Below are 23,846 nucleotides of genomic sequence, written 5' to 3' on the forward strand. Positions count from 1 at the left end.
CACTGGAGGCACAAAAGGGGGCTGAATATGCAGCACTCCCTTAACAACGTCTGAAATTCAGGCAGCGTCTTTCCTAGCCTTTAACAGCGTAGGAATCACTTCATCTGGAACCCCCTTTTCCGTTAGGATCCGGCGTTCAACTGCCAAGCCTTCAAACGCAGCCGCGGTAAGTCTTGGAACAGACAGGGCCCCTGTAGTAACAGGTCCTGTCTGAGAGACAGAGGCCATGGGTCCTCCGAGATCATTTCTTGTAGTTCTGGGTACCAAGTTCTTCTTGGCCAATCCGGAACTACGAGTATAGTTCTTACTCCTCTTTTACTTACTATCCTCAGTACCTTGGGTATGAGAGGAAGAGGAGGGAACACATCAACCGACTGGTACACCCATGGTGTCACTAGTGCGTCCACAGCTATCGCCTGAGGGTCTCTTGACCTGGCGCAATACTTTTTTAGCTTTTTGTTGAGGCGGGACGCCATCATGTCCACCTGTGGCCGTTCCCAACGGTTCACAATCTGCGTGAAGACTTCTGGATGAAGTCCCCACTCTCCCGGGTGGAGGTCGTGCCTGCTGAGGAAGTCTGCTTCCTAGTTTTCCACACCCGGAATGAACACTGCTGACAGTGTTAGCACGTGACACTCCGCCCATCTGAGAATCCTTGTGGCTTCTGCCAACGCCATCCTGCTTCTTGTGCCGCCTTGTCGGTTTACATGGGCGACAGCCGTGATATTGTCTGACTGAATCAGCACCGGCTGGTTTTGAAGCAGGGGTTCTGCTTGCCTTAGGGCATTGTAAATGGCCCTTAGGTCCAGAATATTTATGTGTAGGGAAGTCTCCTGACTCGACCATTGTCCTTGGAAATTTCTTCCCTGAGTGACTGCTCCCCAACCTCGGAGGCTTGCATCCGTGGTCACCAGGACCCAGTCCTGAATGCCGAATCTGCGGCCCTCGAGAAGTTGAGCACTCTGCAGCCACCACAGCAGAGACACCCTGGCCCTCGGGGACAGGGTGATCAGCCGATGCATCTGAAGATGCGATCCTCACTTGTCTAACAGGTCCCACTGAAAGTTCCTTGCATGGAACCTGCCGAAGGGAATTGCTTCGTAAGAAGCTACCATCTTTTCCAGGACTCGCGTGCAATGATGCACCGACACCTGTTTTGGTTTCAGGAGGTCTCTGACCAGAGATGACAACTCCTTGGCCTTCTCCTCTGGGAGAAACACCTTCTTCTGTTCTGTGTCCAGAAACATGCCCAATATCAGAAAACGCGTCGTAGGAACCAGCTGCGACTTTGGGATATTCAGAATCCAGCCGTGCTGTTGTAGCACTTCCTGAGATAGTGCTACTCCGATCAACGACTGCTCCTTGGACCTCGCCTTTATAAGGAGATCGTCCAAGTACGGGATAATTATAACTCCCTTCTTTCGAAGGAGTATCATCATTTTGGCCATTACCTTGGAACACACCCTCGGTGCCGTGGACAGACCAAACGGCAACGTCTGGAATTAGTAATGGCAGTTCTGTACCACAACCTTGAGGTACTCCTGGTGAGGTGGGTAAATGGGGACATGTAGGTAAGCATCCATGATGTCCAGTGATACCATGTAATCCCCCTCTTCTAGGCTTGCAATAACCGCCCTGAGCGATTCCATTTTGAACTTGAACTTCCTTATATAAAAGTGTTCAAGGATTTCAAATTTAGAATGGGTCTCACCGAACCGTCTGGTTTCGGTACCACAAACATTGTGGAATAGTAACCCCGTCCCTGTTGAAGGAGGGGAACTTTTATTATCACCTGCTGGAGGTACAGCTTGTGTATTGCCGCCAGTACTACCTCCCTGTCCTGGGGAGTAGCTAGCAAAGCTGATTTGAGGTAACGGCGAGGGGGAGACGCCTCGAATTCCAGCTTGTATCCCTGAGATACCACTTGTAGATCCCAGAGATCCACCTGTGAGCGAACCCACTGGTCGCTGAAGTTCCGGAGACGCGCCCCCACCGCACCTGGCTCCGTCTGTGGAGCCCCAGCGTCATGCGGTGGACGTAGTAGAAGCAGGGGAGGATTTTTGTTCCTGGGAACTGGCAGTCTGGTGCAGCTTTTTCCCTCTCCCCCTGCCTCTGAGCAGAAAGGAAGCACCTTTGATCCGCTTGCCTTTCTGAGGCCGAAAGGACTGTACCTGATAGTACGGTGCTTTCTTAGGTTGTGAGGGAGCCTGAGGTAAAAATGTCGATTTCCCAGCTGTTGCTGTGGATACGAGGTCCGAGAGACCATCCCCAAACAATTCCTCACCCTTATAAGGCAAAACCTCCATGTGCCTTTTAGAATCAGCATCACCTGTCCACTGCCGGGTCCATAATACCCTCCTGGCAGAAATGGACATTGCATTAATTCTAGATGCCAGCCGGCAAATATCCCTCTGTGCATCCCTCATATAAAGGATGACGTCTTTAATATGCTCTATGGTTAGCAAAATAGTATCCCTGTCGAGGGTATCAATATTATCTGACAGGGTATCAGACCACGCTGCAGCAGCACTACACATCCATGCTGAAGCAATTGCAGGTCTCAGTATAGTACCTGAGTGTGTATATACAGACTTCAGGATAGCCTCCTGCTTTCTATCAGCAGGTTTCTTCAAGGCGGCCGTATCCTGAGACGGAAGTGCCACCTTTTTTGACAAGCGTGTGAGCGCCTTATCCACCCTAGGAGATATCTCCCAACGTGACCTATCCTCTGGCGGGAAAGGGTACGCCATCAGTAACTTTTTAGAAATTACCAGTTTCTTATCGGGGGAACCCCACGCTTCTTTACACACTTCATTCAACTCATCTGATGGGGGAAAAAACACTGGCTGCTTTTTCTCCCCAAACATAATACCCTTTTTAGTGGTACCTGGGTTAATGTCAGAAATGTGTAACACATTTTTCATTGCCGTAATCATGCAACGGATGCCCCTTGTGGATTGTGTATATGTCTCATCCTCGTCGACACTGGAGTCAGACTCCGCGTCGACATCTGTGTCTGCCATCTGAGGTAGCGGGCGTTTGTGAGCCCCTGATGGTCTTTGAGACGCCTGGGCAGGCACGGGCTGAGAAGCCGGCTGTCCCACGGCTGTTACGTCATCCAGCCTTTTATGTAAGGAGTTGACACTGTCGGTTAATACCTTCCACATATCCATCCACTCTGGTGTCGACCCCGCAGGGGGTGACATCACATTTATCGGCACCTGCTCCGCCTCCACATAAGCCTCCTCATCAAACATGTCGACACAGCCGTACCGACACACCGCACACACACACAGGGAATGCTCTGACTGAGGACAGGACCCCACAAAGTCCTTTGGGGAGACAGAGAGAGAGTATGCCAGCACACACCACAGCGCTATATAAACAGGGATTTACACTACACAAAGTGATTTTCCCTATAGCAGCTATAATACACAGTTTTGCGCCTAAATTTAGTGCCCCCCCTCTCTTTTTTACCCTATTGAGCCTGGAAACTGCAGGGGAGAGCCTGGGGAGCGTCCTTCCAGCGGAGCTGTGAAGAGAAAATGGCGACAGTGTGCTGAGGGAGATAGCCCCGCCTCTTTTTCGGCGGGCTTCTCCCGCTCTTTATATTAATATTATGGCAGGGGATTTTTACACATATATAGTTTATTAGACTATATTATGTGTTTTTTGCCATTTTAAGGTAATCTAATTGCAGCCCAGGGCGCCCCCCCCCAGCGCCCTGCACCCATCAGTGACCGGAGTATGTGGTGTGCATAGGGAGCAATGGCGCACAGCTGCAGTGCTGTGCGCTACCTTAATGAAGACCGGAGTCTTCAGCCGCCGATTTTCAGGATGTTCTTCTTGCTTCTGGCTCTGCAAGGGGGACGGCGGCGCGGCTCCGGGACCAGACGACCGAGGCTGGGCCTGTGTTCGATCCCTCTGGAGCTAATGGTGTCCAGTAGCCTAAGAAGCCTAAGCTAGCTGCAAGCAGGTAGGTTCGCTTGTCTCCCCTAAGTCCCTCGTAGCAGTGAGTCTGTTGCCAGCAGATCTCACTGAAAATAAAAAAACTAATAAATACTTTCTTTTCTAGAAGCTCAGGAGAGCCCCTAGTGTGCAACCAGCTCGAGCCGGGCACAGATTCTAACTGAGGTCTGGAGGAGGGGCATAGAGGGAGGAGCCAGTGCACACCAGATAGTACCTAATCTTTCTTTTAGAGTGCCCAGTCTCCTGCGGAGCCCGTCTATTCCCCATGGTCCTTACGGAGTACCCAGCATCCACTAGGACGTCAGAGAAATTCCCATTATACCACACGGTATGAGCCGAAATTCCCATACTAGCACACGGTATGAGCTGAAATTCACATTATACCACACGGTATGAGCCGAAATTCACATACTAGCACACGGTATGACCCGAAATTCACATTATGCCACACGGTATGAGCCGAAATTCACATTATACCACACGGTATGAGCTGAAATTCACATTATACCACACGGTATGAGCCGAAATTCACATACCAGCACACGGTATGAGCCGAAATTCACATTACACCACATGGTATGAGCCAAAATTCACATACTAGCTGTCACGATCCGGGTATCGGGACGCCATTACCTGCCGTTTAGGTGTCTTCTGAGACTGGCCCAGCGTTCCAAATCCGGATTTCATCTGTGTCAACACTCTGCACATCCCTCCTGTCATTCTGAGACACTACCACAGCGGCGCCATGTTTGAATCCAACATGGCGTCTCCCGTCCTCCGCGGCCTCCGCCGCCGTTACTGTGTTATTGCTGCAGGTTCTCAGAATCATGTATCATGCCTGCCGCGGCCTCTGCTGCCCTCCAAGTGTCTCAGCATATGGCTGTCATCTGGCGTCTCCTGTCCTCCGCGGCCGGCGCCGCCATTATCACTATGTTTGCACATTTCATTCCAAACCAGGTTTTCCCTCCAGGTTCCAGCATGGGCGCAGCCATGTTGGATTTGATCACATGCTCCAATTCCTCCAATCCACCATCTCTGGAATCTGCATAATTGCCCAGCCAATGCCTGCATAGCAGCAGGTATAAGTATCCTGTGTCTGGGCCAGATAGATGTCAGTGCTTTGAATGTCATACCTTGTTCCAGTCTCTCTCTCCTGTGGTTTGTTTCTCCAGGTTCCAGCTCCTGTCTCCAGCATCCACAAAGAGACCCGCACCTGCTTTCCATCCTGCGGTGCAGCCTGACTTTGCAATCCTCTGTGACTGATCCAGCTTTCAGCTATTACCTCGTTTGCTTTCAGCTTCCAAGCTTGCAGCTATTAACCCATCTGTTTCCAGCAACCTGCTTCCAACAGAATTCAGCCTCCTTAAAGAGCCGGTGTTCTCCCAGCGGATTTCTACTTACCAGCAGTACTATCCACTACCACCGGTAACCACTCTTCATTTCATCTGTTTCCACGCACCCTAGCATCTTTTAGTTTTAACTCCGTGTCTCCACCATCTGGCTGGTTCCGTCCAGTGACTCCTACAGTGCATTCCAGTTACCAGCATCATCTCATACACCTACTGGCATGTTCCTCGGTTATCTCCACTACTACAGCCTGGCCTGGTAAGGTTATTCTACCAAAGGACTATAACACCTGTTCTGCAACCTACCAGTGCCCTGTGATACCTTTTATGGTTTAGTGATCCAGGAACTGTATTATCTGCCACTGCTAATTCTGACTGTGAACGCTGTTGTGATTATACGGAGTCTGTTTAATAAACTTTCATTTGACTTTTAACCTGCTTGTCATGGTCACACCCTCGGGTTTCCTTCCACACTTACATGTCCAGGGGTCTGATTAAACCATCTAAGTTTGATTTCATTTCACCCCCTACAACTGAGGCTTCCTCCCGTCAGCCTAAACCCTCAGTTGTGACAGTAAGCACTGACCATATGAATCCAGCCGGAGACCAGGATCAAGCGGCTAGACCTATGCAAGAACTGGCAGCCAGACTCGAACATCAGGAGGCTGCACAAGGTCACATCATCCGCTGTCTCCAGGATCTCTCTACTCGGCTGGATGGGATTCAGACGACCCTCCGTGGACCTGGCACGTCTGGTGCGTCCACCACAGTGACTCCAGCTGTAACCCCACCCACCTTGCCCATTTCCATACCACGTCTTCATCTTCCAACGCCAGCAAAATTTGACGGATCTCCAAGGTTCTGCAGGGGATTTCTCAACCAATGCGAAATCCATTTTGAGCTTCAATCTGGCAACTTCCCCAGTGACCGTACCAAAGTTGCTTATATTATTTCTCTCCTCAGTGGCTCAGCCCTTGATTGGGCATCACCGTTATGGGAGAAGTCTGATCCCCTGCTGTCCTCCTATACTGACTTTGTAGCATCATTCAGGCGCATCTTCGACGAGCCGGGCCGGGTTTCCTCTGCTTCATCTGGGATTCTCCGTCTACGCCAGGGAACACGTACTGTGGGACAGTATCTTATACAGTTCAAAATCCTGGCATCTGAACTGGCCTGGAACGACGAGGCCCTGTATGCTGCATTCTGGCATGGCTTGTCAGAACGCATTAAAGACGAGTTAGCTACCAGAGACTTGCCTTCTAAGTTGGATGAGCTAATTTCACTATGCACGAAGGTTGATCTACGGTTCAGAGAGAGAGCAACCGAGCGAGGAAGATCATCCGTTCCTAAATCTTCTGCTCCTCCTCCTCGTCAACCATCTCCATCCAAGGATGAGCCTATGCAAATTGGTCGTTCCCGTCTATCTCCCGCTGAGCGCCGAAGACGCCTCTCCGAGTCTCTATGTCTCTACTGTGCAGCTCCGTCGCACACTATCAACGCCTGTCCCAAACGTTCGGGACTCCAGATCCTAGCTCGCCAAGGAGAGGGCCGGCTAGGTGTAATGATCTCCTCTCCATCTCCTCATGATTGTAACCTCCCAGTGTCGCTCCAAATTGCTCAACGTTACAGGAACGTCATTGCCCTCCTTGATTCCGGAGCAGCTGGGAATTTCATAACCGAAGTTTATGTTAAACGGTGGTCCCTACCCACCGAGAGACTGTCCTCGTCCATCTCTTTGACTGCCGTGGATGGCAGCAAAATTTTTGACGCAGTCATTTCCTTAAGGACTCTTCCAGTTCGTCTGAGAGTGGGAGTTCTTCATTCTGAGTATATTTCTTTTCTAGTGATTCCAAGAGCCACACATCCAGTGGTTTTAGGCCTTCCATGGCTCCGTCTCCACAACCCATCGATTGACTGGACGACTACGCAAATACTGGCATGGGGTCCCTCCTGTGCTGAGACTTGTTTAGCCAAAGTTCTTCCTGTTTGTTCTTCCTTCCCCAGGTCATCTGATGTTCCGCCTCCTCCATATCAAGACTTCACGGACGTGTTCAGTAAAGCCTCTGCTGATATCCTTCCTCCTCATAGAGAATGGGACTGCCCAATCGACCTCATTCCAGGGAAGGTTCCACCGCGAGGCCGAACTTATCCGTTGTCTCTGCCTGAGACACACTCCATGGAAGAGTACATCAAAGAGAACCTGGCGAAGGGTTTCATCCGACCTTCTTCTTCTCCAGCCGGCGCAGGCTTCTTCTTCGTTAAGAAGAAAGACGGTGGTCTGCGTCCGTGCATCGACTACAGAAGTCTGAACGACATTACCGTCAAGAACCGATACCCTTTACCCCTGATTACCGAGCTCTTTGATAGAGTTAGTGGTGCAACCATTTTTACAAAGCTGGACTTGAGGGGTGCCTACAATCTCATCCGAATCCGTGAGGGTGACGAGTGGAAGACCGCCTTTAACACCCGTGACGGACATTATGAGTACCTCATCATGCCCTTCGGATTGAGCAACGCTCCAGCAGTCTTCCAGCACTTCGTGAATGAGATCTTCAGGGACATCTTGTACCGCCATGTCGTGGTTTATTTAGATGACATCCTCATCTTTGCTAATAATCTCGAAGATCATCGTTTCTGGGTAAAAGAGGTTCTTTCCCGTCTCCGTGTCAATCACCTCTATTGTAAATTGGAGAAGTGTGTGTTTGAAGTTAAAACCATTCCGTTTCTAGGTTACATTGTGTCCGGTTCCGGACTAGAGATGGATCCTGAGAAACTCCAAGCAATCCAGAATTGGCCTATACCCTTAACCCTCAAAGGGGTCCAGAGGTTCTTAGGGTTCGCCAATTATTATAGAAAATTTATACGAGACTTTTCCACCATTGTGGCGCCTATCACTGCATTAACCAAGAAAGGTGCTAATCCGTCCAAGTGGTATGAGGAAGCTACACAGGCCTTTCACCTTCTGAAGCAACGGTTCATCTCTGCACCAGTTCTGAAACAGCCCGACACCGACTTTCCTTTTATCTTAGAGGTAGATGCCTCCTCCGTTGGAGTAGGAGCAGTGTTATCCCAGAGGGCCAAAGATGGACATCTACATCCTTGCAGTTTCTTCTCCCGGAAGTTCTCCCCAGCTGAGCGCAACTATGCCATTGGCGATCAGGAGTTGCTGGCCATCAAGCTCGCTCTGGAGGAGTGGAGATACCTGTTGGAGGGAGCTTCCCACTCAATCACCATACTTACCGACCACAAAAATCTTTTATATCTCAAAGGCGCACAATGTCTGAATCCTCGTCAGGCCAGATGGGCACTTTTCTTCTCTAGGTTTGACTTTAAACTCCAGTTCTGTCCGGGTTCTCAGAATCGTAAGGCCGATGCCCTTTCCCGCTCATGGGAGCAAGAAAATGAGTCCGAGTCTGCAGACAAGCATCCTATTATTAATCCGTTGGCATTCTCCACGGTAGGGATGGACTCTACGCCTCCACCAGGGAAAAGTTTTGTTAAGCCAGTTCTAAGGAAGAAGCTCATGCAATGGGCCCATGCTTCCCGTTTTGCTGGACATACAGGCATTCAGAAAACCCTTGAATTTATTTCTAGGTCCTACTGGTGGCCAACTCTGAAGAAGGACGTTATGGAATTTATTGCCTCCTGCCCAAAGTGTGCCCAACACAAAGTCTCCCGCCAGTCGCCTGCGGGGCAACTGGTTCCATTATCTGTTCCCCGTCGACCATGGACCCATTTGTCGATGGACTTTGTTTCCGATCTACCTATCTGCAACAAGTTTAATACCATCTGGGTGGTAGTTGACCGGTTCACCAAGATGGCACATTTCATCCCTCTCACCGGTCTTCCGTCAGCTTCCAAGTTGGCTCAAGTATTTATACAAGAGATCTTCCGACTTCACGGTCTTCCTGAAGAGATCATCTCGGATCGTGGAGTACAATTTGTAGCCAAATTTTGGCGAAGTTTGTGTCAAGCCCTCCAAGTCAAGTTAAAGTTTTCCACGGCTTACCATCCTCAGACCAATGGTCAAACCGAGAGGGTGAATCAGGACTTGGAGGCCTTCCTCCGTATATATGTGTCTTCCTCTCAAGATGACTGGGTTCAACTTCTTCCTTGGGCCGAGTTCAGCCACAACAATCAATACCATTCCTCATCTTCTTCTACACCATTCTTCATTAATTATGGATTCCACCCTAAAGTCCCAGAATTCCAACCGCTTCCCGCAACTTCTGTTTCAGCAGTGGATGTCACCTTGCGTCAGTTTTCAAATAACTGGAGGAACGTCCGCGCAGCCCTGCTTAAAGCCTCATCCAGGTATAAGAAGTTTGCCGATAGGAAGCGTAGAGCGGTTCCTGCTCTCAAGGTGGGTGATCGTGTGTGGTTGTCCACGAAGAATTTGAGGTTGAGAGTTCCCAGCATGAATTTTGCACCTCGCTACATCGGTCCCTTCAAGATTGAACAAGTCATCAATCCTGTTGCCTACAGATTACAGTTACCACCCTTCTTGAAAATACCCAGGACATTTCATGTTTCCTTATTGAAACCGCTGATCCTGAATCGGTTTCATTCCGCACTTCCTCCAGCTCCCAAAGTTCAGACTCAACGGGGAGTCGAGTACGAGGTGGCCAAGATCTTGGACTCACGTTTCCGTTACGGTCAGTTACAGTATCTCATTGACTGGAAGGGCTATGGTCCTGAAGAACGCTCTTGGACCAATGCCTCAGACGTCCATGCTCCTGCCTTGGTCCGAAATTTCCACTCAAAGTTTCCTTTAAAGCCTAAGAAGTGTCCTGGGGCCACTCCTAAAGGGGGGGGGGGGTGCTGTCACGATCCGGGTATCGGGACGCCATTACCTGCCGTTTAGGTGTCTTCTGAGACTGGCCCAGCGTTCCAAATCCGGATTTCATCTGTGTCAACACTCTGCACATCCCTCCTGTCATTCTGAGACACTACCACAGCGGCGCCATGCTTGAATCCAACATGGCGTCTCCCGTCCTCCGCGGCCTCCGCCGCCGTTACTGTGTTATTGCTGCAGGTTCTCAGAATCATGTATCATGCCTGCCGCGGCCTCTGCTGCCCTCCAAGTGTCTCAGCATATGGCTGTCATCTGGCGTCTTCTGTCCTCCGCGGCCGGCGCCGCCATTATCACTATGTTTGCACATTTCATTCCAAACCAGGTTTTCCCTCCAGGTTCCAGCATGGGCGCAGCCATGTTGGATTTGATCACATGCTCCAATTCCTCCAATCCACCATCTCTGGAATCTGCATAATTGCCCAGCCAATGCCTGCATAGCAGCAGGTATAAGTATCCTGTGTCTGGGCCAGATAGATGTCAGTGCTTTGAATGTCATACCTTGTTCCAGTCTCTCTCTCCTGTGGTTTGTTTCTCCAGGTTCCAGCTCCTGTCTCCAGCATCCACAAAGAGACCCGCACCTGCTTTCCATCCTGCGGTGCAGCCTGACTTTGCAATCCTCTGTGACTGATCCAGCTTTCAGCTATTACCTCGCTTGCTTCCAGCTTCCAAGCTTGCAGCTATTAACCCATCTGTTTCCAGCAACCTGCTTCCAACAGAATTCAGCCTCCTTAAAGAGCCGGTGTTCTCCCAGCGGATTTCTACTTACCAGCAGTATCCACTACCACCGGTAACCACTCTTCATTTCATCTGTTTCCACGCACCCTAGCATCTTTTAGTTTTAACTCCGTGTCTCCACCATCTGGCTGGTTCCGTCCAGTGACTCCTACAGTGCATTCCAGTTACCAGCATCATCTCATACACCTACTGGCATGTTCCTCGGTTATCTCCACTACTACAGCCTGGCCTGGTAAGGTTATTCTACCAAAGGACTATAACACCTGTTCTGCAACCTACCAGTGCCCTGTGATACCTTTTATGGTTTAGTGATCCAGGAACTGTATTATCTGCCACTGCTAATTCTGACTGTGAACGCTGTTGTGATTATACGGAGTCTGTTTAATAAACTTTCATTTGACTTTTAACCTGCTTGTCATGGTCACACCCTCGGGTTTCCTTCCACACTTACATGTCCAGGGGTCTGATTAAACCATCTAAGTTTGATTTCATTTCACCCCCTACATCTGAGGCTTCCTCCCGTCAGCCTAAACCCTCAGTTGTGACAGTAGCACACGGTATGAGCTGAAATTCATATTATACCACACGGTATGAGCCGAAATTCACATACTAGCACATGATATGAGCCAAAATTCACATTACACCACATGGTATGAGCCGAAATTCACATACTAGCACACGGTATGAGCCGAAATTCACATTATACCACACGGTATGAGCCAAAATTCACATTATAGCACATAGAATGAGCCGAAATACACATTATAGAGTGAGGGGATCCTACCCCCTTAATTAACAAGGCCCGCGGGGCACTACGGTGAGGGGAGTCTACCCCCTTAAATAACTAATTCTGCGGGGCACTGTGGTGAGGGGAGCCTACCCCCTCAATTGACTAATTGCAGAGTTTTGCAGCGGAAGTGTTACAGCGATTTCTCACCCCAAGCTGCGGCGCTTCTGCCACCTCCGACACTCCACGTCTTCGGTTCCACCCGGGATGCAGAGCACCGCACCGGGAATGCACCCTTTTCAGTGTGGTCTGCTGCGCTCCGAAGGGGGGTCTTTTCTCCAGCTGCAGGATCCCGATCTGCGCCATCCTCCCCGCTGTTCTGCGCCGTCTTTTTTAAGCCAGCTGGGTTCTTCTATGGGTCCTTGCTCTGGTAAGCGGGTGTCCTCCCGTCGTTGGTCAGTCTCCTGCCTTGCTGCAGGGTCCCGGTCCGCTGAAGGTTGGATGTCCTTCCCCGGTCCTGCGGCTGGCTGGATTCCTCTTCTGCGGCGTCTTCTCCACTCAGCACGGACGGCTCTGGTCACTCCGGTGACAGGCGTAGGCGTGGGCAGCTCCTCCCTGGCGTTGGTCCTCTCCTGGTCCTGCGGCACGCTCCCTTGTGTCTCTTCAGCCGGTGCGCAGGTCTCCGTTCCCGGGGTGCGCAGCCAACTCCCTCTTCCAGGGTGAGTCCTCCAGGACCTCCGGCCTCCTTCCTACATGCTGCTGTCTGCACACTGCTAATTAATTTTGTTATATATATATATATACACACACACTTCCGGGTCTGTGGAGAAGTGCCGGTATGCCATAGCGCAGTATACCGGCCCACTTCGACCACTGTGTACATATAATATATATATATACATACATATATACACACACACACACACACACACACACACACACACACACACACATAAATAATACATACATGGAAAACACACACACACACACATACACAATTATACACAGACACACTGAACATATACACACATAAATATACACACACGTAGAAGACATACACACAAACATGTAGACAAACACACACTTACACTGACACTGACACCTGAACGAGGCTGAGGTATGCTGCAGGAGATCACTGGCAGTGCTGTACTGACTGGTGGCTCGGGCAGGACCAGGGGAATGCTCATCGCTAGGCTCCGCCCCCTCACGGCCGTTTGCCGCGATTTGCGGGTCAGTGGGAGAAGGGGCGGAGCCAATATGACACCCTTCAATGAGAAACGTTATGTTGGCTCCACCACTCACCGACCCGAGAATCGCGGCATAAAGCCACGAGGGGGCGGGGCTACAATCGCTGGCTGATGCCTGCACACTGACGCAGCTGTGGGCGCATGGGGCGAGCAGGCCGTGCAGGTGCTGGTGGCGCCCCCAACTAAACCAAAAGTTTTAATCCTGCACCAGACAAGAAAAGAATTTTTTTATACATAAATATAAATAATTTAATTTAAAGTAGAAACCAGCTAGATTGGTGGCGCCCCCCTCTGCTGGGGCTGCCACGACGCCCAGGGCACGTGCCCTGCTCGCCCTGTGCTTGTTACGCCTCTGCTCATACCAGACGACTCCTGCTGCATTAGGATATGTTAGCATCGGTGATGATCCAAGGAAGCAGTAGCGATGCTAAATCCGTCCACATCTGAATCACCAGCCACATCCTGTGAAAGCATACCTCCCAACTTTAACATTTAGAGACAGTTCTGTGCGACAAAGCTGGGCCCGCCCGAAAAGGGGTGTGCCTTTACTACAATGTCACGACGGCCTGCCACGCCTCCCATTATCGTCACAGTGGGGGCATGGCCAGCGCTCTGTGAGCTGCTGGCATGCGCCCAGTCGCTCTTGTCTCCTGTGTCTATTCACCGCAGCTCTGCTAAGAGCAGAGTGACAGGAGACCTCCCAACTGCCCCACCACCACTGCGGGACACTGCGGTCCACGGTTGGGACAGCGGGACAATCCAGCGAAAATCGGGACATTTGGGAGCCCCACTGTCTGGGGCCCACCTCCTCTTGTAGGGATCAAGTTCCAGACTGTGCATTTGAATTATACATATTGTTACAAACCCTCCAACATTTTACACATAAAAAGCGGTACAAAGTAGAAAAGGGGTCGTGGCCACATGTAAAGGGGGCGGGGCCACGTCCCTTTTCCTAATCTTTAAATGGAAAAATGGAGAGTAAAAAATCGGTACAGACCATAGAAAAAAGGTACTGTACCTGCCAAAAAGCTATGTTGTTACCTTAATACTAGACAGGACTATGGTGTATTCTCTACAGTGCATTGCTGTTATTAATGTTGTAAATTATCATGCATGCACTAGCAGTATTTACTAAACATGTTTATCAAGGGCCCCAACCCATGCACTGTCTAATCCAGAGGTTCTCAAACTCGGTCCTCGGGGGCACACACAGTGCATGTTTTGCAGGCAGTGGCGGATCTAGACTTAACTTTTAGGGGGGGCGGTTTAAGAATTATGACTCCTCCCCCTAATCATAGCCCCTCCCACTTAGTAATGCCCTTCCCGTTCGCTTCTAAAATTTCCTATTGTTGCCATTACTAATAAAAAGTTGCCAGTTAGTGGAGAGAACCCTGCGCACTGGTGATACAGACTGGCGAATCGCCATTCCTTCCATCAGGGGTGGTAGAGGCTAAGACAGTAGGGCAATTTAAACATGCATGGGATAGACATAAGGATATTCTTACAAAGAAATAAGGATCAGATAAGGTTAGAGATAAAAATAATGTTAAAAAAAAAAAAAGGGGGCAGACTAGATGGGCCAAGTGGTTCTTATCTGCCGACAAATTCTGTTTCTACAGCACACAGAATGAGCCGACATTCACATTATAGCACACAGAATGAGCCGACATTCACATTATAGCATACAGAATGAGCCGAAATTCACATTATAGCACACTGAATGAGCTGAAATTCACATTGTAGCACGCAAAATGATCCGAAATGCACATCATAGCACACAGTATGATCCAAAATTCACATTATAGCACACTGTATGAGCCGACATTCACATCATAGCACGCAGAATGAGCCAAAATTCACATCATAGCACGCAGAATGATCCTAAATGCACATCATAGCACGCAGAATGATCCGAAATTCACATCATAGCACACTGAATGATCCGAAATTCACATCATAGCACACTGAATGATCCGAAATGCACATCATAGCACGCAGAATGATCCGAAATTCACATCATAGCACACTGAATGAGCCGAAATGCACATCATAGCACACTGAATGAGCCAAAATTCACGTTATAGCACGCAGAATGAGCCAAAATTCACGTTATAGCACACTGAATGAGCCGAAATTCACATTATAGCACGCAGAATGAGCCAAAATTCACGTTATAGCACACTGAATGATCCGAAATGCACATCATAGCACACTGAATGATCCGAAATGCACATCATAGTACACTGAATGATCCGAAATGCACATCATAGCACGCAGAATGATCCTAAATGCACATCATAGCACGCAGAATGATCCTAAATGCACATCATAGCACGCAGAATGATCCTAAATGCACATCATAGCACGCAGAATGATCCGAAATGCACATCATAGCACGCAGAATGATCCGAAATGCACATCATAGCACGCAGAATGATCCGAAATGCACATCATAGCACGCAGAATGATCCTAAATTCACATCATAGCATGCAGAATGATCCTAAATGCACATTATAGCACACTGAATGATCCTAAATGCACATTATAGCACTCTGAATGATCCTAAATGCACATTATAGCACGCAGAATGATCCTAAATGCACATTATAGCACACTGAATGATCCTAAATGCACATTATAGCACACTGAATGATCCTAAATGCACATTATAGCACGCAGAATGATCCTAAATGCACATTATAGCACACTGAATGATCCTAAATGCACATCATAGCACGCAGAATGATCCTAAATGCACATCATAGCACGCAGAATGATCCTAAATGCACATTATAGCACGCAGAATGATCCTAAATGCACATTATAGCACACTGAATGATCCTAAATGCACATTATAGCACTCTGAATGATCCCAAATGCACATTATAACACACTGAATGATCCTAAATGCACATTATAGCACACTGAATGATCCTAAATGCACATTATAGCACGCAGAATGATCCTAAATGCACATTATAGCACGCAGAATGATCCTAAATGCACATTATAGCACGCAGAATGATCCTAAATGCACATTATAGCACAATGTATGAGGCAAAATTCACACACACACACACACACACACACACCTGACAGACACACACTCACACACACACACACACCTGACAGACACACTCACACACACACCTGACAGTGAATGGAGCCTGAGGCCGGGTCCCGCAGCGGTATTGGGAATGGGGTGGAGAGCTGTGCAGCGCGGCGGGGGACGAGGAGAGAGAGAGAGCGTCCTGATGCGCGTAGAGGGAGGAGGGGGCGTGGTAAAAACAGAGGCCGCTGTACGCGTGTCAGGACGCTCTCTCTCTCTCCTCGTCCCCCGCCGCGCTGCACAGCTCTCCACCCCGTTCCCAATACCGCAGCGGGACCCGGCCTCCATCCCGGTGCCGGTACATGTAGGGGGGGCGTTCGCCCTAATCGCCCCCCGCTAAATCCGCCACTGTTTGCAGGTCTCCTCACAGAATCGCAAGTGAAATAATTAGCTCCACCTGTGGACCTTTTAAAATGTGTCAGTGAGTAATTAATACACCTGTGCACCTGCTGGGTTACCTGCAAAACATGCACTGTGTGTGCCCCAGAGGACCGAGTTTGAGCACCTCTGGTCTAATCTAATGATTAGGCAACCAATGTGGTGACTGGCCACACCCTACAACATCGGCCCCCACCACTGCTGTCTCCAGCAGACCCTTAATTCACCAGCCCGACACTGACTAGTACTATCCTTCCCCATACATAGTCAGAAGCGCTTGCTTGAATAAAATTAAACATGATAACAAGTAGCTATCTAATAACAAAAAACTCGCGGTTTCGGTTATTTCGAGGTTGTAAGAAAAAAATCCAATCTACAAAAAAGAACCCACGTTAACAGAAAATTGTTTTTTTTGGCCACCATGGCAACCGTGTCATGGACAGCGCCATGTTTTTCGCAGCGGTGACCGGAAGCGGAAGTTGTCTGCTTGGGGAAGAAATCGTATGGGTCTTGCTGGCGGGAGTAACGGGATAATAAGCCGGGGGAGGGACCCTAGGTATCTGAGGAGCGTTGTGATTTCAGGTGAGTGTGTTTCAATAGCATTTACTAACCCGCTGTGTGCGCGCGCGTGTGAGCCCGAGTCACTCGGGACAAGTTGGGGAAGGAGCGCAAGTTATGCTGTCTGGTTGTCTTAGTGCGGTCATGGTGCCTGCTTACGTTGTGCCTCTATGTTTGTGTCGTGAGTGCTAGTTCCCAACACTTCAAAGAGCAACACAGCAGGAGACCTTTTACTGTCTGAGTAGTAGCAGCTGGCTAAGATCATGTGAGGACCTTTGCTAGAGATTGCCTGAAACACCTTTTACCAGAAAAAAAGTTTTTTGTGCCGGAATATAGGAATACTTGAGACCTGTTGGGGTGTTCTCCTTTGGTTGTGTCTATGTTCCCTTCGTGATCCAGGTAGCTGCTAATTCACATGTTCTTATGCGCAGCCCTATGAGGCGATTTAGGCTGCAGTTAAGGCATTGTCCTCAATTCATCCCTAATTAAATTGACTTTGTATACTGTAAAACTGGTCCCATGAGCTTTTAAGATGCTGAACATTTGTTTTTGTGCTTCTCAAAAACAGTAATTGTGTTCACTCCTCCCCCCCCCTCTGTAGCTGACCGCTTCAGAAATACAAGGAGATACACTTTGCACAGAGGCATCTAGCAGATACATGGTGCCCATCTGATTCCCACTTATGTGATCAAATTACCTATGGCAGGTGTTTGTAACCGGTCTCAACAAACTGCCAGGTTTCTGTGTGTGGCTAGTTTCTAGGCCAGTGATGGCTAACCTTGACACTCCAGCTGTTGTTGAACTACACATACCAGCATGCCCTGCATCAGTTTTGTTATTTGGCCATGCTAAAGCTGATGCAGGGCATGCTGGGATGTATAGTTCAACAACAGCTGTAGTGTCAAGGTTAGCCATCACTGTTCTAGGCACTCTTATACGGGAAGTAGTGATTTGATCATGTCAGAATATCCAGCATTATGATGTGAGAATGCAGGCACCGTAGTAATGTTATGTAAAGCTATTTAGCTGTGCCTGTATTATAATTTGAAACATGATGCAATAAGAGCTTGTTTAAAGGGGTCTACTACGATATCCCAGCTGTTGGGATCTCGGCGTCCAGCATACTGGTGCCGAAATGCCGGCAGTGGTGTGAGTGTAAAAGAGCCCCTTGCGGGCTCGCCACGCTGTTGGCATGTTGGTGCGCTATGCATGCTATTTATTCTCCATCCAGGGGTGTCGTGGACACCCCAAGAGGGAGAATAGTTGTCAGTATCACGGCGGTCGGGATCCCGACACCCAGGCTATAGGGGTGGTCTTCATGTGACCGCCGGTCAGCTGCCCGACAGTCACATGACCTCCTCGGTGAGCCCGACGGCTCACTATCCCGATGGTCGGCATGCCGACCAACAGGGACTATTTCCACTCGTGGGTGTCCACGACACCCATAGAGTGGGAATAGAACCTGTGGCGACCACAGGTCGCCAGCGAGCCCGCAAGGGGCTTGCTGCACTCGCCCCACCCCGCCGGGATCCCGGCGTCGGTATGCTGCCGGGATCCCGGCGTCGGTATGCTGCCGGGATCCCGGCGTCGGTATGCTGCCGGGATCCCGGCGTCGGTAAGTGACCGCCGGTCACCCGTACTACACCCAGGCTATAGAATGTTTCCCATTTAAAGTTATAATGCAGACAATGCTTTACATTAAAACAGTGTCAAGAATTCTGAACCTAATGCAGATTCATCATTCAGAATAATGAAGCACACACACACACACACACACACACACACACACACACACACACACACACACACACACACACACACGCTCCTTTTATTCATTCATGGAACTGTATACAAAGAAAAAAAAAACCATGGTGTACTGCCTGATTTTTATCAACCTTGCCTCTGGCAGATAATGCCATCTCCAGATGATGTTAGTCCATAGTGGACTGTGGGTACCCCCAATGGTATATCCTAGCAATTAAAGATTCTGTATTGCTACAATAAGGTATCTTTATTTTTGGGAGCAGATCACAATTAATAATATGCACCTTTTGACCTTTTTGTATAGAAAAAAGTAGACCCTGGTACACATTACAATATCGACTGATGACCTTGTGTTTAAGACAATAGCTAATGACACTGTGTTGGTCACAGGCACTACTATCTAAGATAAGGGTTTTCAGAACAGTCTAGTTTGCTTTGCTTTATTCACTTAAATATCCATACATGGGGGGGAGGGTCTTCTGACAGTATACTAATTTGAATTGTCACCTAAAAATCAGGAAGAAATTAATACTGTTCTCCCAAGGATCACTTTTTAGTGTATTTCCTTAACTTGCTTTCCGTTCACTTAATAAAAAGTTGGTAAAAACCTCCATACCTCATAAGTTTTGTTACTTTAAAAAAAAAAAGTGAATTAATTATTTTAGAAAAGCAGAAAAATTATCTGTGGGCATGTAAGGTTGGATTAACTTTTTATTGCTTTGACACTGTTTTAACCACTTAGGGGTATATTTAATTGATGTTGGATCCTTTCCAACGGAAGGATCCTACATTTCAGTATTCAATTAGGATTTGCCCGTTCCTGACATTGCCAATCCTTCTCTTTTTTTTTTTTTTTAAAGTCTGATTGAAATTGTCGGAAATGGGGCTAAAACCTGTGGGATTTGGCTGCGATACCAACAACACATGTGGATCTGCGGCTATTCCGCCGATCCACGTGTGTTCCGACAAGTCGGAGTTGCTGACTTGTCATAAAAACGGCAGCCAAATTGAGTAGGTCGGAACAGTTTCCGACCTAAAAAAAGTCAGAAACTGCTGTCTTTCCGACAAGATGGCAGTTCCGACTACAATTGAATACACCCCAATACTGACATTTTATTCCCCCAAAAAGTTCGGTGTCTATTTTTTAATTTCTTATTTAATAAAGTTAAAATGTATTTTTAATAATATTTTGAAATATTTTTTTTATATAAAATCTATGGGGAGTGTGGTATTTTGCACCACACTCCCCCCTGTGTCCATCGGCCCCAATTATAAGAGATGCTCCCACCCCAATTGGCAATAAATTTCCCCCTCCCCCGGGTTCTAAATCCTAATGATAGTATCTAGCCACACCCCATTAGTAGTAAAATAAAATAAAAAAAAAACATTTTTTTTTTTGCGCCCGCTTCTCCTTCCCTGTTACAAATGTTGTCTCCCCCCAGTGTAATATTTCTTTATATTACCCCTGCTGGTGATAGTCATCCCCCTTGGGCTTACTCCTTATCCCCCACATCCAGATCACAGTGGAGTGTGTGCTGCAGCTGATCGCTGCATGTGCAGAGTGCGGAAGGGTAGGTAGCATTTGGGGCAATACTGAGGCATGGAGGGGGTTAGGTGCTGGGGGTATGGAGGTGGTAAGGGCAGATAGCAGTAGGGTCAGTATTAGTGGTTAGGTCCAGGCAATAGAATCTCTGTAGAGAGATGTAGATAGATATATAGATTTCTGCTGCTGGGTACATTGGGCTCCACAAGGATAGACATAGGGGTGTAGAGTAGGATCTTGATCTGAGGCACCAACAGGCTGAAAAGCTTTGACTGTTCCCAGAATGCATAGCACCGCCTCCTCTATAACCCCGCCTCCCTGCACAGGAGCTCAGTTTTGTAGTTGGTGCCGCAGATAGCAGGCACATAACAGAGGGGCTGCTCCAGGCAGCCCTAAGAAGAGCTTTTTTTGAAGAAAAAGTGAAGACTACAAGGGCAGCAGCGGTGGTAAATGTCAGAGACATTCACTGCTGCAGCTCCAGCTCTCCCCAGCGGCGCTGTACATTCCCGAGCCCTGGTTGCCGGGTAACTACAGCAGGAGGCTCCGGTTTTCTTCATGGTCAGGCACACACGACTGAGGCTCTCTGGGATCGTGTGGCCGCGCTTCGGGAGTGGTGAGTGGAGCCCTCTTGCGGGACCCGTGCTTTATCTCGATCCGGCGCGGGTCAGTGGGAGGCGGGCCGCGCACGCTGGCGGTGGACACTGTGGCAGTACAGGCGATCCCATTAGATCACCAGGGCATGGGTGCAGGTCAGGTTTTCTCTCTAAACCATTTTAAAAGTAGCCCACAGTACCCGGTGGTTTTGCCAGCAGGGGGATAAGGCTTAAACCTGAAGCCCCTCCCCCAGCACCAGGGCGCCATTTCCCGCAAATGTTCCCACCCTGGAGCTGCATATCTGTCTCTCCCTCACTCCCTGTCAGTGTCTGGGCGTCATTATCTCTCAGCTTCACTGTTCCTGGGACTGCTTGGGCAAATCCTCCTGTGTAAAGCCGCCTGGTTGTCAGTGCTGTGACTTTACATGACACTTAAGTATTCTACCTGCCTTTTTGTCAGTGTTAGTTAAGAAAGAGTGCATTTAGTCAGGGTTTTCTAGTACAATTACCCTGTGATATACATCCAGTTCTTACTGTGCGGTGTTATATCTATTGACTACATAGCTATATATAAGCTAGTCCAGTGCAGTATTATTGTTAGTAATTACCTCTGCATTGTACATACTGTGACTATCTGTGTGTGTATTAGCTCGCTGAGTGGTGTCCATTTTGGGTCTCTCACTCAACTTGCTATCCCTATATTCTATAACCTGAGGGGGCTTGGTGCGTCAGGTTTTATATTTATATAGGATTTTCACAAAGATATACTTTAATACGTATTTTTCTCTGTGATTTTAGTCACCATATCTCTCCTTTATCTCTGCTAGTGCTGACTACACTACGCAGGGGTTTGGGTAAGAGGTATTGTGCTGCTGCCAATTGTACTGTGTTACCTGATACTGCAAGTTATATCATGTCTGCTTCTGAGGGTAACGGTTCTGGGGCTGAACATACTGCTGTAGTTGCTGAAGCCACAGATCCCTATGAGGAGAATATAGCAGCTGTGGGCTCTGGTTCTGATGGGGCAGCTGTGGGCTCTGGTTCTGGGGCTCTTTGCCCACCAGTGGGACTGTGGCAACGGAGGTACATAATGACCCACCGTGGGCCGCTTTTTCCACGCTTCTACATACGCTAGTTAATAAACTAACACCCCCTATGCCGGTACAACCGTATGTGGTCCCTACAGCTAACCCGCCGTGGGTGAACGATTTATCTGCTCAATTGAAGAAGTTGAACCAGTCCCTGACTACTAAAAAGTCTGACCCTCGCTCGCCCAAGCCCAAGGGATCCTCCTAAGCGAGCTCTTATCTCCTCGCAATCCACTGCTGTCACTGACTGATGAAGACGGCACTTACACTGACCCCACAGATTCTGACACAGATACGGCTGATGGGGAAGGTAGTTCACATGTTGATGTTCCTGATCTTTTGGAGGCTATTAAGTTGATTTTACAGATTACGGATGATCCCGAGCCATCCGTCCCTCCTAAGAATCCAGATAGGTTCAAGCGTCAGAAGGTGGTTAAACAAGTTTTTCCTCACTCTGACCACCTAGTGGATATACGTCAGGAACCCTGGGAAAACCCGGGTAAGAAGTTTGTGCCTCAAAAGAAGATGCTGTCTCGCTATCCCCTCGCACCAGAGCTGTCAAAAAAATTGGGAAACGCCTCCTCCAGTAGACTCGCATGTGGCTAGGATGGTGGTTTCCTCAGCTCTACCTGTCACTACCGTCACGTCTCTAAAAGAGCCTACGGATAAACGTGTGAAGGGTTGTCTGAAAGTGATTTACACCCTTACTGGTGCTGCACAGAGGCCCACTATTGCAGCAACATGGGCTGCAGAGGCTATTGAAGCATGGGCCCTGAAATCTTTTCTGACCATGCCAGACAGTGCTTGTCATATATTGTCACAGCTTCTCACTATATTAAAGAGGCGGCTTCTGATGCCGGTATTCTAGCAGCCAAGGCCTCTACTACATCGGTCCTGGCTCGCCGGATATTGTGGCTGAGATCCTGGTCTGTGCATCTGGACTCTAGAAAAACCCTGGAAGTACTCCCTTTCAAGGGAGATATTCTGTTTGGGGAGGACTAAATAAGATAGTGGTTGACTTGGCTACTGCCAAAACTGCCTGTCTGCCAAGTACCGCTCCTTCTGTGTCGAAGGCTAAATGTACTCCCTTTCACCCCTTTCGTCCTTCAGGTAAAGAAAAAGGTCAGGCGTATAACAAGCAGGCCCGCACTTCCAAACCTGGTAAGCCGAAGCCCAAAAGAGCCTGGGCGACCCGTCAGCCAGCTTCCAAGACGGATAAGCCTGCCGTATGACGTGGGGGGCCGGCTTCTAGGGTATACCCAGGAATGGTTGAAGACCACTTCAGATGCCTGGGTACGGGAAGTCATCACTCGAGGTTACGCCATAGCCTTCAAAAACCGTCCCCCTCATCGATTTTGCCTGACAGACGTCGGACCAGACAAAGGCAAACACTCTACATCCGGTGGTACAGACCCTCCTGGATACAGGAGTCGTAGTACAGGTGCCTCTTGCTCAGAGGGGCCGGGGGTACTATTCTCTGCTGTTTCTAGTCCCGAAACAGAATGGATCCTCTCTGCCCATTCTCAATCTCAAGGCATTGGACAGGTTTGTGAAAGTTTCCAAGTTCCGTATGGAAACCCTTCGCTCTATAGTTCTGGCCTTGGAACCTGGGGATTATATGGTCTCCCTGGACATACAGGATGCTTACCTGCATATTCCTATAGCAGTGTCACATCAGCAATACCTGAGGTTTGCGATTGGCAACCTCCATTACCAGTTTCGGGCGTTACCTTTTGGTTTAACTACGGCTCCGCGAGTCTTCACCAAAGTTACGGCGGTGATGACGGTGGTACTCCGCCGTAAAGGGGTCAGGATACTGCCGTATCTGGACGACTTGTTGATCCTGGCAGATTCCCCAGAACTTCTCCTAAGTCACCTGGATATGACTGTCCGGTTTCTACAAGCCCACAGGTGGCTCATCAACTGGAAGAAA

At 48.8% G+C, this 23,846-nt stretch overlaps 1 protein-coding gene across 4 annotated transcripts in view; it reads left to right on the forward strand.

Annotated features, from left to right (window-relative positions):
- The first annotated feature begins 16,854 nt into the window (after positions 1–16,854).
- Positions 16,855–23,846, forward strand: part of ZNF106 (zinc finger protein 106) — a 361,275-nt gene continuing 354,283 nt past the window's right edge. For all 4 annotated transcript variants that reach the window (XM_063947828.1, XM_063947829.1, XM_063947830.1 and 1 more), the window contains exon 1: positions 16,855–16,949. The gene's annotated coding sequence lies outside the window, so the exon portion shown is untranslated. The remainder of the gene's footprint in view (positions 16,950–23,846) is intronic.

Source organism: Pseudophryne corroboree, chromosome 12 (assembly GCF_028390025.1).
Source record: "Pseudophryne corroboree isolate aPseCor3 chromosome 12, aPseCor3.hap2, whole genome shotgun sequence".
In the NCBI taxonomy this organism is placed as follows: Eukaryota; Metazoa; Chordata; class Amphibia; order Anura; family Myobatrachidae; genus Pseudophryne; species Pseudophryne corroboree.